Here is a 16,280-nt window from a genome sequence, read left to right on the forward strand (position 1 = left end):
CATAGCATTCTTGCATGCATTCATTGTTTTGATCTAAAAATTTCATGCATTGATTATTTTTGTTGTTTTTCTCTCTCTTAATTAAAAATTCAAAAATCAAAAAAATATCTTTTCCTTATTTTCCTCCAAATTTTCGAAATTTTGGGTTGACTTGGTCAAAAATTTTTAAAATTAGTTGTTTCTTACAAGTCAAGTCAAAATTTCAATTTTAAAAAATCTTATCTTTTCAAAATCTTTTTCAAAAATCATATCTTTTTCATTTTTTTTATATAATTTTCGAAAATTTCAAAAATTATTTTTCAAAATATTTTCAAAATCTTTTTCTTATCTTTTATCAAATTTTCGAAAATTAAGCTAACAATTAATGTGAGTGGTTCAAAAAAATTTGAAGTTTGTTACTTTCTTGTTAAGAAAGGTTCAATCTTTAAATTCTAGAATCCTATCTTGTAGTTTCTTGTTAGTTAAGTAATTTTTAAAATTAAATCTTTTTCAAATATCTTTTTCAAATATATCTTTTTATCTTTTATCTTATCTTTTTCAAAAATTTTATCTTTTTTTCAAAATTTGATTTCAAAATATCTTATCTAACTTCTTATCTTCTTATCTTTTTAAATTTTGATTTCAAATCTTTCTCAATCAACTAACCAACTTTTTGTTTATTTCTTATCTTTTTCAAAACCACCTAACCACTTTTCCCTCTCTAATTTTCGAAAACTCTCCCTCTCTTTTTCAAAAAAATTCTTTTTGTTTTAAATTTTAATTTTAATTATATTTTGTCTTTAATTTTCGAAAATCACTAACCTATTTTCAAAAATTATTTTCGAAAATCCTCTCCCTCTCCTCTCTTCTTCTATTTAATTATTTAATTACTAACACTTCTCTTCACCTCTCTTCATCCAAAAATCCGAATCCTTCCTTCTTCTTTCTTATACCCCTATCTTCTTCTACTAACATAAAGGAATCTCTATAGTGTGACATAGAGGATTCCTCTTTCTTTTCTTGTTTTCTTCTCTTTCATATGAGCAGGAACAGGGAAAAAGGCACTCTTGTTGAAATTGATCCAGAACCTGAAAGGACTCTGAAGAGAAAATTAAGAGAAGCTAAATTACAACAATCCAGAAACAACCTTTCAGAAATTTTCGAACAAGAGAAGGACATGGCAGCCGAAAATAATAATAATAATAATGCAAGGAGAATGCTTGGTGACTTCACAAAGCCAACGTCCAAGTTTGATGGAAGAAGCATCTCCATTCCTGCCATTGGAGCCAATAACTTTGAGCTTAAGCCTCAACTAGTTGCATTAATGCAATAAAACTGCAAGTTTTATGGACTTCCATCTGAAGATCCTTATCAGTTCTTAACTGAGTTCTTGCAGATCTGTGAGACTGTAAAGATGAATGGAGTTGATCCTGAAGTCTACAGACTCATGCTTTTCCCTTTTGCTGTAAGAGACAGAGCTAGAATATGGTTGGATTCACAACCTAAGGATAGCCTGGACTCCTGGGATAAGCTGGTCACTGCCTTCTTGGATAAATTCTTTCCTCCTCAAAAGCTGAGCAAGCTGAGAGTGGATGTTCAAACCTTCAAGCAGAAAGATGGTGAATCCCTCTATGAAGCTTGGGAAAGATACAAGCAGCTGACCAAAAGATGTCCATCTGACATGTTCTCAGAATGGACCATGTTAGATATATTCTATTATGGTATCTCTGAATTTTCGAAAATGTCACTGGACCATTCTGCAGGTGGATCTATTCACCTGAAGAAAACGCCTGAAGAGGCTCAAGAACTCATTGACATGGTTGCAAACAACCAGCTCATGTATACCTCTGAGAGGAATTCCGTGAACAATGGGATATCTCAGAAGAAAGGAGTTCTTGAAATTGATGCTCTGAATGCCATATTGGCTCAGAACAAAGTGTTGACTCAACAGGTCAACATGATCTCTCAAAATCTGAATGGACTGCAACATGCATCCAACAGCACTAGAGAGGTAGCTTCTGAAAAAGCTTATGATCCTGAAAACCCTGCCATGGCAGAGGTTAATTACATGGGTGAACCATATGGAAACACCTATAACCCATCATGGAGAAATCATCCAAATTTCTCCTGGAAGGATCAACAAAAGCCTCAACAAGGCTTTAATAATGGTGGACGCAATAGGCTGAACAATAGTAAGCCATATCCATCATCTTCTCAGCAACAGACAGAGAATTCTGAACAAAACACTTCTAATTTAGCCAATATAGTCTCTGATCTGTCAAAGGCCACTTTCAGTTTCATGAATGAAACCAGATCTTCCATCAGAAATCTGGAAGCACAAGTAGGCCAGCTGAGTAAGAAAGTCATTGAAACTCCTCCCAGTGTTCTCCCAAGCAATACAGAAGAGAATCCAAAAGGAGAGTGCAAGGCCATTGATTTAATCAAAGTGGCCGAATGCATAGGGGAGGAGGAGGACGAAAATCCTAGTGAGGAAGACCTCCTGGGATGTCCTTCAAGCAAGAAGGAGCTTCCTATTAAGGATCCTGAGGAATCTGAGGCTCATACAGAGACCATAGAGATTCCATTAAATCTCCTTCTTCCATTCATGAGCTCTGAAGAATATTCATCCTCTGAAGAGGATGAAGATGTGACTGGAGAGCAAGTTGCTCAATACTTAGGAGCTATCATGAAGCTGAATGCCAAGCTGTTTGGTAATGAGACTTGGGAAAGTGAACCTCCCTTGCTCATTAGTGAACTGGATACTTGGATTCAGAAAACTCTACCTCAAAAGAAACAAGATCCTGGCAAGTTCTTAATACCTTGCACCATTGGCACCATGAGCTTTGAAAAAGCTCTATGTGATCTTGGGTCAGGGATAAATCTGATGCCACTCTCTGTAATGGAGAAGCTGGGAATCATTGAGGTACAACCTGCCTTGTTCTCATTACAATTGGCAGATAAGTCAATGAGACAAGCTTATGGAATAGTAGAGGACGTGCTAGTAAAGGTTGAAGGCCTTTACATCCCTGCTGATTTCATAATCCTAGACACTAGGAAGGAAGATGATGAATCCATCATCCTAGGAAGACCCTTCCTAGCCACAGCAGAAGCTGCGATAGATGTCAACAGAGGAGAGTTAGTCCTTCAATTGAATGGGGACTACCTTGTGTTTAAGGCACATGGCCATCCCTCTGTGACAGAAGAGAGTAAGCATGAAGAGCTTCTCTCAGTTCAAGGTCAAGAAGAGCCCACACAGTCAAACTCTAAGTTTGGTGTTGTGAGGCCACAACCAAACTCTAAGTTTGGTGTTCAAATTCCATATCCAAACTCTAAGTTTGGTGTGGAGACAACACACTAAATTGATCTGATCATCTTGTGGCTCCATGAGAGCCACTGTCAAGCTATTGACATTAAAGAAGCGCTTGTTGGAAGGCAACCCAATTTTATTTATCTAATTTTATTTTATTTTGTTTTAGTGTTATTTTTGTGTTGAATTAGGTACATGATCATGAGGAGTCACGAAAAAATCAAAGAAATTAAAAACAGAGTCAAAAACAGAAGAAAAAAAATTTTTCACCCTGGAGGTAGCGCAGACTGGCGTTCAACGCCAGTAAGATGCATCTGGCTGGCGTTCAACGCCAGAACAGAGCATCTTTCTGGCGCTGAACGCCCAAAACAAGCAACAACCTGGCGTTTAACGCCAGGACGTGCACACAGAGGACAACCTGGCGCTGAATGCCAGAAACAAGCATGAAACTGGCGTTCAACGCCAGAAACATGCATTACATGGGCGTTTAACGCCCAGAACATGCACCAATGGGCGTTTGAACGCCAGAATGATGCATGGAGGCAATTTACATGCCTATATGGTGAAGGAATGGTATTTCTTTTCACCTCAGGATCTGTGGACCCCACAGGATCCCCACCTACCATATTCCCACCTTACCTCTTAATCCTATTTTTGTGATTTGAATACCCCATGTCATAATTCCCAATATTCTTCATCAATCACCTCACTCCCTCTTCCCAATTACCCCATTCACCATTCACATCAACCCACTCTTCCCCATAAACCCCACCTACCTCCATAACATTCAAATTCAATTTCCCACCCATTCCCACCCAAAATGGCCGAAACCTAACCCTCCCCTCTCCCTATAAATACCCTTCCATTCTTCTTCATTTTCACACAACACAACCCCTTTCTTCTCCCACATAGCCGAACCCACTTCTCTCCCTCTCTACCATATTCTCTTCTTCTTTTTCTACTCTTCTTTTCTTTCTTGCTCGAGGACGAGCAAATTTTAAGTTTGGTGTGGTAAAAAGTCTAAGCTTTTTTTCATTCACCATCAATGGCACCTAAGACCGGAGTATCCTCAAGAAAAGGAAAAGGGAAGGCAAAAGCTTCCACCTCCGAGTCATGGGAGAAGGAAAGATTCATTTCCAAAAGCCATCAAGACCACTTCTATGATGTTGTGGCAAAGAAGAAGGTGATCCCCGAGGTCCCTTTCAAGCTCAAAAAGAATGAGTATCCGGAAATCCGACATGAAATCCAAAGAAGAGGTTGGGAAGTCATAACCAACCCCATGCAACAAGTCGGAATATTGATGGTTCAAGAGTTCTATGCCAATGCATGGATCACTAGGAACCATGATCAAAGTATGAACCCGAATCCAAAGAACTATATCACAATGGTTCGGGGGAAATACTTAGATTTCAGTCCGGAAAATGTGAGGTTAGCGTTTCATTTACCCATGATGCAAGGTGATGAACGCCCCTACACAAGAAGGGTCAACTTCAATCAAAGGTTGGACCAAGTCCTAATGGACATATGTGTGGAAGGCGCCCAATGGAGAATAGACTCCAAAGGCAAACCGGTCCAACTAAGAAGACTGGACCTCAAGCCTGTAGCTAGAGGATGGTTGGAGTTCATCCAAAGATCCATTATCCCTACAAGCAACCGATCTGAAGTTACTGTGGATCGGGCCATCATGATTCATAGCATCATGATTGGAGAGGAAGTGGAAGTTCATGAAGTCATCTCCAATGAACTCTACAAAATAGCCGACAAGCCTTCACACATGGCACGGCTAGCCTTCCCCCACCTTATATGTCACTTATGTTACTCGGCTGGAGTTATCATAGATGGAGATGTCTCCATTGAAGAAGACAAGCCCATCACAAAGAAGAGGATGGAGCAAACAATAGAAGTTCCTCACGGCCCTCAAGAAGAACATGAGGAAGTTCATCATCAACAAATGCCTCAAGGAATGCACTTTCCTCCCAACAACTATTGGGAGCAACTCAGTACCTCTTTAGAAGATTTGAGTCATAATGTTGAACAACTAAGGGTGGAACATCATGAGCATTCCATCATTCTCCAAGAAATAAGAGAAGATCAAAGAGCAATGAGGGAGGAGCAACAAAGGCAAGGAAGGGACATAGAAGAGCTTAAGGACATTGTTGGTCCTTCAAGAAGAAAACGCCACTAAGAGGTGGATTCATTCCTTGTTCTTTATTTCTTTCTGTTTTCGGTTTTTAAGTATTGTGTTCATTTATATTTTGTGTCTCTACTTCATGATCATTAGTGTGTAACCATGCCTTAAAGATTATGAATAAAATCCATTAGTCCTTCACCTCTCTTAAAAGAAAAATGTTTTAATTCAAAAGAACAAGAAGTACATAATTTTCGAAAATTATTATTGAATTTAATTTAATTATATTGATGTGGTGACAATACTTTTTGTTTTCTGAATGAATGATTGAACAGTGCATATGTCTTTTGATATTGTTGCTTATGAGTGTTAAAATTGTTGGCTCTTGAAAGAATGATGAACAAAGAGAAATGTTATTGATGATCTGAAAAACATCATGAAATTGATTCTTGAAGCAAGAAAAAGCAGTCAAAAAAAAAAGGGGCGAAAATTTTAGAAAGAAAAAGCAAAGGATCCAAGGCTTTGAGCATTAATGGATAGGAGGGCCCAAGGAAATTAAATCCAGGCCTAAGCGGCTAAATCAAGTTGTCCCTAACCATGTGCTTGTGTCATGAAGGTCCAAGTGAAAAGCTTGAGTCTAAGTGGTTAAAGTCGTGATCCAAAGCAAAAGAGTGTGCTTAAGAGCTCTGGACACCACTAACTGGGGACTTTAGCAAAGCTGAGTCACAATCTGAAAAGGTTCACCCAGTTATGTGTCTGTGGCATTTGTGTATCCGGTGGTAATACTGGAAGACAAAGTGCTTAGGGCCACAGCCAAGACGAGTAGCTGTGTTCAAGAATCAACATGCTTAACTAGGAAAGTCAATAACACTATCCAAAATTCTAAGTTCCTAGAGATGCCAATCACTCTAAACTACAAAGGAAAAAGTGAGATGCCAAAACTGTTCAGAAGCAAAAAACTACAAGTCCCGCTCATGTAATTAAATTAATATTCATTGATATTTTGGACTTTATAGTATATTCTCTTCTTTTTATCCTATTTGATTTTCAGTTGCTTGGGGACAAGCAACAATTTAAGTTTGGTGTTGTGATGAGCGGATAATTTATACGCTTTTTGGCATTGTTTTTGTATAGTTTTTAGTAAGTTTAAGCTACTTTTAGGGATGTTTTCATTAGTTTTTATGTTAAATTCACATTTCTGGACTTTACTATGAGTTTGTGTGTTTTTCTGTGATTTCAGGTAAATTCTGACTGAAATTGAGGGATTTGAGCAAAACTCTGAAGAAGGCTGACAAAAGGACTGCTGATTCTGTTGGAATCTGACCTCCCTGCACTCGAAATGGATTTTCTGGAGCTACAGAACTCCAATTGGCGCGCTCTCAACGGCGTTGGAAATTAGACATCCAGGGCTTTCCAGCAATATATAATATCCATACTTTATTCGAAGATTGACGACGTAACTTGGCGTTGAACACCAAGTTCATGCTGCTGTCTGGAGTTAAACGCCAGAAAAACGTCATGATCCGGAGTTGAACGCCCAAAACACGTCATAACTCAGAGTTCAACTCCAAGAGATGCCTCAGCTCGTGGATTAATCAAAGCTCAGCCCAAGCATACACCAAGTGGGCCCCGGAAGTGAATTTATGCATCAATTACTTACTCATGTAAACCCTAGTAGCTAGTCTAGTATATATAGGACATTTATCTATTGTATTAGACATCTTTGGTCTCAGTTTTGTTTTATTCTTCATCCTAAGAGATCATTGATCACGTTAGGAGAGGGCTGGCCATTCGGCCATGCCTGAACCTCTTTTACTTATGTATTTTCAACGGTGGAGTTTCTGCACACCATAGATTAAGGGTGTGGAGCTCTGCTGTACATCAAGTATTAATGCAATTCTATTATCTTTTATTCAAATCTCTCTTATTCTTATTCCAAGATATTCATTCGTACCCAAGAACATGATGAATGTTATGAGTCAAATTACCCTCATTATCATTCTCACTTATGAACGCGTATGATTGACAACCACTTCCGTTCTACATGAAACAGAGCTTGAACGTGTATCTCTTAGATTCCCCAACAGAATCTTCGTGGTATAAGCTAGATAGATGGCGGCATTTATGAGGATCCGGAAAGTCTCACCTTGTCTGTGGTATTCCGAGTAGGATCCTGGGAATCCGGAAAGTCTCACCTTGTCTGTGGTATTCCGAGTAGGATTCTGATAATGAATGACTGTGACGTGCTTCAAACTTGTAACCTGCTGGGCGTTAGTGACAGACGCAAAAGAATCAAGGGATTCTATTCCAGTAGGAGCGGGAACCAACCGGTGATTAGCCGTACTGTGACAGAGTGCGTGAGCATTAGTTTTCACTGCGAGGATGGGATGTAGCCATCAACCATGGGTGATGCCTCCAGACGATTAGCCGTGCGACTGACAACCGCATAGGATCATTTTCCCGAGAGGATGAAAGTAGCCACAGCTGATGGTGAACCCCTATACAAAGCTTGCCATGGAAAGGAGTAAGAAGGATTGAGTAGAAGCAGTAGGAGAGCAGGCGTCCTTGAGCCATGCAGCACCTCCATTCGCTTATCTGAAATTCCCACCAATGAATCTGCATAAGTCTTCTAGCCTTTTATTTAATCTATTCTTTTATCTTTATTTTCGAAACCCATAAACCATTTTAATCTGCCTAACTGAGATTTACAAGGTGACCATAGCTTGCTTCATACCAACAATCTCTGTGGGATCGACCCTTACTCACGTAAGGTTTATTACTTGGACGACCCAGTACACTTGCTGGTTAGTTGAACGGAGTTGTGAATTCAACTAGTGCCATAATAATGATTTCATACAAAGACAAACAACTTGAAAAGAATAGTGATCACAATTTCATCCACCAGTTATTTGCAACCATTTCAATCAGCTCTTGAGCTTCTGTAGGCGTCTTCTTCAGATGAAGAGATCCTCCAGCAGAGCTATCCAAAGACATCTTGGATAGTTCAGAGAGACCATCATAGAAAATACCTATGATGCTCCATTCAGAAAGCATGTCAGAAGGGCACTTTCTGATTAATTGTTTGTATCTTTCCCAAGCTTCATAGAGGGATTCTCCTTCCTTCTGTCTGAAGGTTTGGACTTCCACTCTAAGCTTACTCAATTTTTGAGGTGGAAAGAACTTTGCCAAGAAGGCATTGACTAGCTTTTTCCAAGAGTCCAGGCTTTCTTTAGGTTGAGAGTCCAACCATATCCTAGCTCTGTCTCTCACAGCAAAAGGGAATAGCATAAGTCTGTAGACCTCAGGGTCAACCCCATTAGTCTTGACAGTGTCACAGATTTGCAAGAATTCAGCTAAAAACTGATGAGGATCTTCCAATGGAAGTCCATGGAACTTGCAATTCTGTTGCATTAAAGAAACTAATTGAGGCTTAAGCTCAAAGTTGTTTGCTCCAATGGCAGGGATAGAGATGCTTCTCCCATAGAAGTCGGGAGTAGGTGCAGTAAAGTCACCCAGCACCTTCCTTGCATTGTTGGCATTGTTGTTGTTTTCGGCTGCCATGTGTTCTTCTTCTTTGAAGAATTTTGTTAGGTCCTCTACAGAGAGTTGTGCTTTGGCTTCTCTTAGCTTTCTCTTCAAGGTCCTTTCGGGTTCAGGATCAGCCTCAACAAGAATGCTTTTGTCCTTGCTCCTGCTCATAAGAAAGAGAAGGGAACAAGAAAATGTGGAATCCTCTATGTCACAGTATAGAGATTCCTTTAGGTGTCAGAGGAAAAGAAAAGTAGAAGACAGAAGTAGAAAATTCGAACATATCAAAGAAGATGGAGTTCGAATTTTGCATTAAGGAATAGTGTTAGTCCATAAATAGAAGGATGTGAGAAGAAGGGAAGTAATTTTCAAAAATTAAGTAAAAGATTTTGAAAACATTTTTGAAAAACACTAATTGATTTTCGAAAATGAAAGTGGAAAAGAAATCAAGTGATTTTTGAAAAAGATTTTGAAATTAGAAATCAAAAAGATTTGATTGAAAACTATTTTGAAAAAGATGTGGTTAAGAAGATATGATTAGTTTTAAAAAGATGTGATTGAGAAGATATGATTTGAAAAACATTTTAAAAAGATTTGATTTTGAAAATTAAAAACTTGGCTAACAAGAAAAGATATGATTCAAACATTAAACCTTTCTCAACAGAAAAGGCAACATACTTGAAATGTTGAATCAAATCATTAATTGATAGCAAGTATTTTTAAAAATAGAAAGAAATTGATTTTGAAAAAGATTTGATTGAAAAGATATGATTCGAAAAAGATTTGATTTTGAAAAGATTTTGAAAACTTGAAAAAAAAAATTGCATTGAAAACAAAATCTTCCCCCTTGTGCCATCCTGGCATTAAACGCCCAGAATGGTGCACATTCTGGCGTTTAACGCCCAAAATGCTACCCTTTTGGGCGTTAAACGCCCAACCAGGTACCCTGGCTGGCGTTTAAATGCCAGTCTGTCCTTCTTCACTGGGCGTTTTGAACGCCCAGCTTTTTCTGTGCAATTCCTCTGCTGTATGTTCTGAATCTTCAATTCTCTGTATTATTGACTTGAAAAGACACAAATTAAAAAATATTTTTGGATTTTTAATAATAAGGAATAATCAAAATGCAACTAAAATCAAATAACAATGCATGCAAGACACCAAACTTAGCAGTTTGTATACTACTGACACTATATGAGACACATAAACACTCAAGTCAAGAACAACTTGAAGATGAATGAAGACACATGCATGAATGCAAGAAGAACAGAAACATGCAATTGACACCAAACTTAATATGAGACACTAGACTCAAATAAGAAATTTTTGGATTTTATGGTTTTGTAATTTTTTTGTGCTTTTTTCGAAAATTAAGTGGAAAAAGAAAATAAAGGTATCAAAATTCTTAATGAGAATTCCAGGAATCATGCAATGTTAGTCTAAAGCTTCAGTCTAAAGAAATTAGACATGGCTGAACAAGCTTCAGCAGGACATTGCATTCAAGAGCTAAATTGATGAAAATCAATCAGCTTTGGTGATGATAAGAACATCACCTTGAAACACTAGAAGTCATTCTTAAGAACTCTGAAGAAAAATACCTAATCCAAGCAACAAGATGAACCGTCAGTTGTCCATACTCAACAATCCCCGGCAACGGCGCCAAAAACTTGGTAGCGCGAAATTGTGATCTATACTTTTCACAAATCAAATAATCCCCGGTAATGAATCCAAAAACTTGGTGTTCAATACCATGGCATAAACACAACTTCGCACAACTAACCAGCAAGTGTACTGGGTCGTCCAAGTAATAAACCTTACGCGAGTAAGGGTCGATCCCACAGAGATTGTTGGTATGAAGCAAGCTATGGTCACCTTGTAAATCTTAGTCAGGCAAACTCAAAGGGGTATGGTGATAAACGCATATAACATAAAGATAAAGATAGAGATACTTATGTAATTCATTAGTAGGAATTTCAGATAAGCGTATGAAGATGCCTTCCCTTCCGTCTCTCTGCTTTCCTACTGTCTTCATCCAATCCTTCTTACTCCTTTCCATGGCAAGCTCATGCAAGGGTTTCACCGTTGTCAGTGGCTACCTCCCATCCTCTCAGTGGAAATGTTCAACGCACCCTGTCACGGCACGGCTATCCATCTGTCGGTTCTCGATCAGGCCGGAATAGAATCCAGTGATTCTTTTGCGTCTGTCACTAACGCCCCACCCTCAGGAGTTTGAACCACGTCACAGTCATTCAATCATTGAATCCTACTCAGAATACCACAGACAAGGTTAGACCTTTCGGATTCTCTTGAATGCTGCCATCAGTTCTAGCCTATACCACGAAGATTCCGGTTAAAGAATCCAAGAGATATTCACCCAGTCGAAGGTAGAACGGAGGTGGTTGTCAGTCACACGTTCATAGGTGAGAATGATGATGAGTGTCACGGATCATCACATTCATCAAGTTGAAGAACAAGTGATATCTTAGAACAAGAACAAGCGGAATTGAATAGAAGAACAATAGTAATTGCATTAATACTCGAGGTACAGCAGAGCTCCACACCTTAATATATGGTGTGTAGAAACTCCACCGTTGAAAATACATAAGAACAAGGTCTAGGCATGGCCGAATGGCCAGCCTCCCAATGATCAAAAGATCTAAAGATCAAAAGATTCCAAAGATCAGAAGATGAAAATACAATAGTAAAAGGTCCTATATATAGAGAACTAGTAGCCTATGGTGTACAGAGATGAGTAAATGACATAAAAATCCACTTCCGGGCCCACTTGGTGTGTGCTTGGGCTGAGCATTGAAGCATTTTCGTGTAGAGACTCTTCTTGGAGTTAAACGCCAGCTTTTATGCCAGTTTGGGCGTTTAACTCCCATTTTGGTGCCAGTTCCGGCGTTTAACGCTGGGATTCCTTAGGGTGACTTTGAACGCCGGTTTGGGCCATCAACTCTTGGGCAAAGTATGGACTATCATATATTTCTGGAAAGCCCAGGATGTCTACTTTCCAACACCTTTGAGAGCGCGCTAATTGGGCTTCTGTAGCTCCAGAAAATCCACTTCGAGTGCAGGGAGGTCAGAATCCAACAGCATCTGCAGTTCTTTTCAGTCTCTGAATCAGATTTTTGCTCAGGTCCCTCAATTTCAGCCAGAAAATACCTGAAATCACAGAAAAACACACAAACTCATAGTAAAGTCCAGAAAAGTGAATTTTAACTAAAAACTAATAAAAATATACTAAAAACTAACTAGATCATACTAAAAACATACTAAAAACAATGCCAAAAAGCGTACAAATTATCCGCTCATCAGCCCCCACAGTCAAACTCTAAAGTTTGGTGTTGTGAGGCCACAACCAAACTCTAAGTTTGGTGTTAAGATCCCATATCCAAACTCTAAGTTTGGTGTTGGGACTATACAACATTGACCTGATCACCTTGTGGCTGCATGAGAGCCACTGTCAAGCTATTGACATTAAAGAAGCGCTTGTTGGGAGGCAACCCAATTTTATTTATCTAGTTATTATTTTATTTTTATTTTGTGTTTTATTAGGTACATGATCATGAGGAGTCACGAAAAAATATAAAAATTAAAAACAGAATAAAAAAATAGCAGAAGAAAAATCACACCCTGGAGGAAGCACAGGCTGGCGTTCAACGCCAGTAAGGAGCATCTGGCTGGCGTTCAACGCCAGAACAGAGCATCAACCTGGCGCTGAACGCCAAAAACAAGCAACATTCTGGCGCTGAACGCCAGGAATGTGCCTAGAGAAGAAAAGCTGGTGCTGAACGCCAGTAACAAGCATGAAACTGGCGTTCAACGCCAGAAACATGCTTTACATGGGCGTTGAACGCCCAGAATGTGCACCACACGGCGTTTAAACGCCAGAATGGTGTGCAAAGGCATTTTACATGCCTATTTGGTGCAGGGATGGAATTCCTTGACACCTCAGGATCTGTGGACCCCACAGGATCCCCACCTACTATATTCCCACCTTACCTCCTAATCCTATTTTGTGATGAGTATTCCCCATGTCACACTTCCCAACACTCTTCACCAATCACCTCAATCCCTCTTCCCAATCACCCCCTTCACCACTCACATCCATCCACTCTTCCCCATAAACCCCACCTACCTTCAAAAATTCAAAAGCATTTTCCCATCCATTCCCACCCTAAATGGCCGAACATTCACTCCCCCCTCTCCCTATATATACCCTTCCATTCTACTTCATTTTCACACAACACAACCCCCTCTTCTTCACCTTGGCCGAACCTACATCTCTCCCTCTCTACCATATTCTCTTCTTCTTCTTCTTCTCTTCTTTCTTCTATTGCTTGAGGACGAGTAATATTTTAAGTTTGGTGTGGTCAAAGCACAATCTTTTTTGTTTTCCACTACCATCAATGGCACCTAAGGCCGGAGAATCCTCTAGAAAAGGAAAAGGGAAGACAAAAGCTTCCACCTCCGAGTCATGGGAGATGTAAAGATTCATCTCCAAAAGCCATCAATACCACTTCTATGATGTTGTGGCAAAGAAGAAGGTGATCCCTGAGGTCCCTTTCAAGCTCAAGAAAAATGAGTATCCGGAGATCCGACATGAAATCCGAAGAAGAGGTTGGGAAGTCTTAACCAACCCCATGCAACAAGTCGGAATCTAAATGGTTCAAGAGTTCTATGCCAATGCATGGATCACTAGGAACCATGATCAAAGTATGAACCCAAATCCAAAGAATTATCTCACAATGGTTCGGGGGAAATACTTAGATTTTAGTCCGAAAAATGTGAGGTTGGCGTTTCACTTGCCCATGATGCAAGGAGATGAACGCCCCTACACTAGAAGGGTCAACTTTAATCAAAGGTTGGACCAAGTCCTTACGGACATATGTGTGGAAGGAGCTCAATGGAAGAGAGACTCCAAAGGCAAGCCAGTTCAACTAAGAAGACTGGACCTCAAGCCTGTGGCTAGAGGATGGTTGGAGTTCATTCAACGCTCCATCATTCCTACTAGAAACCAATCTGAAGTTACTGTGGATCGGGCCATCATGATTCATAGCATCATGATTGGAGAGGAAGTAGAAGTTCATGAGGTTATCTCCAATGAAATCTACAAAATAGCCGACAAGCCCTCCACAATGGCAAGGCTAGCTTTTCCTCACCTTATTTGCCATCTATGTTACTCAGCTAGAGTTATCATAGAAGGAGATATCTCCATTGAAGAGGATAAGCCCATCACCAAGAAGAGGATGGAGCAAGCAAGAGAGACCTTCCACGGTTCTCAAGAGATGCATGAGGAAGCTCATCATCAAGAAATCCCTGAGATGCCTCAAGGGATGTACTTTCCTCCCAACAACTATTGGGAACAACTCAACACCTCCTTAGAAGATTTGAGCCACAATGTTGAACAATTAAGGGTGGAACATCATGAGCACTCCATCATTCTCCATGAAATAAGAGAAGATCAAAGAGCAATGAGGGAGGAGCAACAAAGGCAAGGAAGGGACATAGAAGAGCTTAAGGACATTGTTGGTCCTTCAAGAAGAAGACGCCACTAAAGGTGGATTCATTCCTTGTTCTTATTTCTTTCTGCTTTTCAGTTTTTAATGTTGTGTTTATCTATGTTTTGTGTCTTTACTTCATGATCATTAGTATGTAGTAACCATGTCTTAAAGCTATGAATAAAATCCATTAATCCTTCACCTCTCTTTAATGAAAAATGTTTTAATTCAAAAGAACAAGAAGTACATGAATTTCGAATTTATCCTTGAATTTAGTTTAATTATATTGATGTGGTGACAATACTTTTTGTTTTCTGAATGAATGCTTAAACAATGCATATTTTTGATCTTGTTGTTTATGAATGTTAAAACTGTTGGCTCTTGAAAGAATGATGAACAAAGAGAAATGTTATTGGTAATCTGAAAAATCATAAAATTGATTCTTGAAGCAAGAAAAAGCAGTGAAAAAAAAAGCTTGCAAAAAAATGGCGAAAAAAAATAGAAAGAAAAAGAAAAAGCAAGCAAAAAAAGCCAATAGCCCTTAAAACCAAAAGGCAAGGGTAAAAAGGATCCAAGGCTTTGAGCATCAATGGATAGAAGGGCCTAAGGAAATCAAATCCAGGCCTAAGCGGCTGAACTAAGCTGTCCCTAACCATGTGCTTGTGTCATGAAGTTCCAAGTGAAAAGCTTGAGACTGAGTGGTTAAAGTCGTGATCCAAAGCAAAAAGAGTGTGCTTAAGAGCTCTGGACACCTCTAACTGGGGACTCTAGCAAAGCTGAGTCACAATCTGAAAAGGTTCACCCAGTCATGTGTCTGTGGCATTTATGTATCCGGTGGTAATACTGGAAAACAAAATGCTTAGGGCCACGGCCAAGACTCATAAAAGTAGATGTGTTCAAGAATCAACATACTTAACTAGGAGAATCAATAACACTATTCGAAATTCTAAGTTCCTAGAGAAGCCAATCATTCTAAACTTCAAAGGAAAAAGTGAGATGCCAAAACTGTTCAAAAGCAAAAAGCTACAAGTCCCGCTCATCTAATTATAATTAATATTCATTGATATTTTGAAATTTATAGTATATTCTCTTCTTTTTATCCTAATTGATTTTCAGTTGCTTGGGGACAAGCAACAATTTAAGTTTGGTGTTGTGATGAGCGGATAATTTATACGCTTTTTGGCATTATTTTTAGGTAGTTTTTAGTAAGTTCAAGCTACTTTTAGGGATGTTTTCATTAGTTTTTATGTTAAATTCACATTTCTGGACTTTACTATGATTTTGTGGGTTTTTCTGTGATTTCAGATAATTTCTGGCTGAAATTGAGGGACTTGAGCAAAACTCTGAAAAAGGCTGGCAAAAGGACTGCTGATGCTGTTGGAATCTGACCTCCCTGCACTCGAAATGGATTTTTTGGAGCTACAGATCTCCAAACGGCGCGCTCTCAACGGCGTTGGAAAGTATACATCCAGAGCTTTCCAGCAATATATAATAGTCCATACTTTATTCGGAAATTGACGACGTAACTTGGCGTTGAACGCCAAGTACATGCTGCTGTCTGGAGTTAAACGCCAGATACACGTCATGATCCGGAGTTGAACGCCCAAAACACGTTATAACTTGGAGTTCAACTCCAAGTTAAGCCTCAGCTCGTGGATAGATCAAGCTCAGCCCAAGCATACACCAAGTGGGCCCCGGAAGTGGATTTATACATCAATTACTTACTCATGTAAACCCTAGTAGCTAGTCTAGTATAAATAGGATAAGTTACTATTGTATTAGACATCTTTTGACAGTTTAATCTTTGGACTTTGTAGTCTTTGATCATTCGATCTCT

General features: G+C 39.2%; 1 non-coding gene across 1 annotated transcript; it reads left to right on the forward strand.

The window, feature by feature from the left end:
- Positions 1–8,462: 8,462 nt before the first annotated feature.
- On the forward strand, positions 8,463–8,570 carry LOC112798539 (small nucleolar RNA R71). Its single transcript, XR_003200148.1, has one exon. It is a non-coding gene; the product is annotated as a small nucleolar RNA R71 (small nucleolar RNA).
- The last annotated feature ends 7,710 nt before the right edge of the window (positions 8,571–16,280 follow it).

Source organism: Arachis hypogaea, chromosome 4 (assembly GCF_003086295.3).
Source record: "Arachis hypogaea cultivar Tifrunner chromosome 4, arahy.Tifrunner.gnm2.J5K5, whole genome shotgun sequence".
In the NCBI taxonomy this organism is placed as follows: domain Eukaryota; kingdom Viridiplantae; phylum Streptophyta; class Magnoliopsida; order Fabales; family Fabaceae; genus Arachis; species Arachis hypogaea.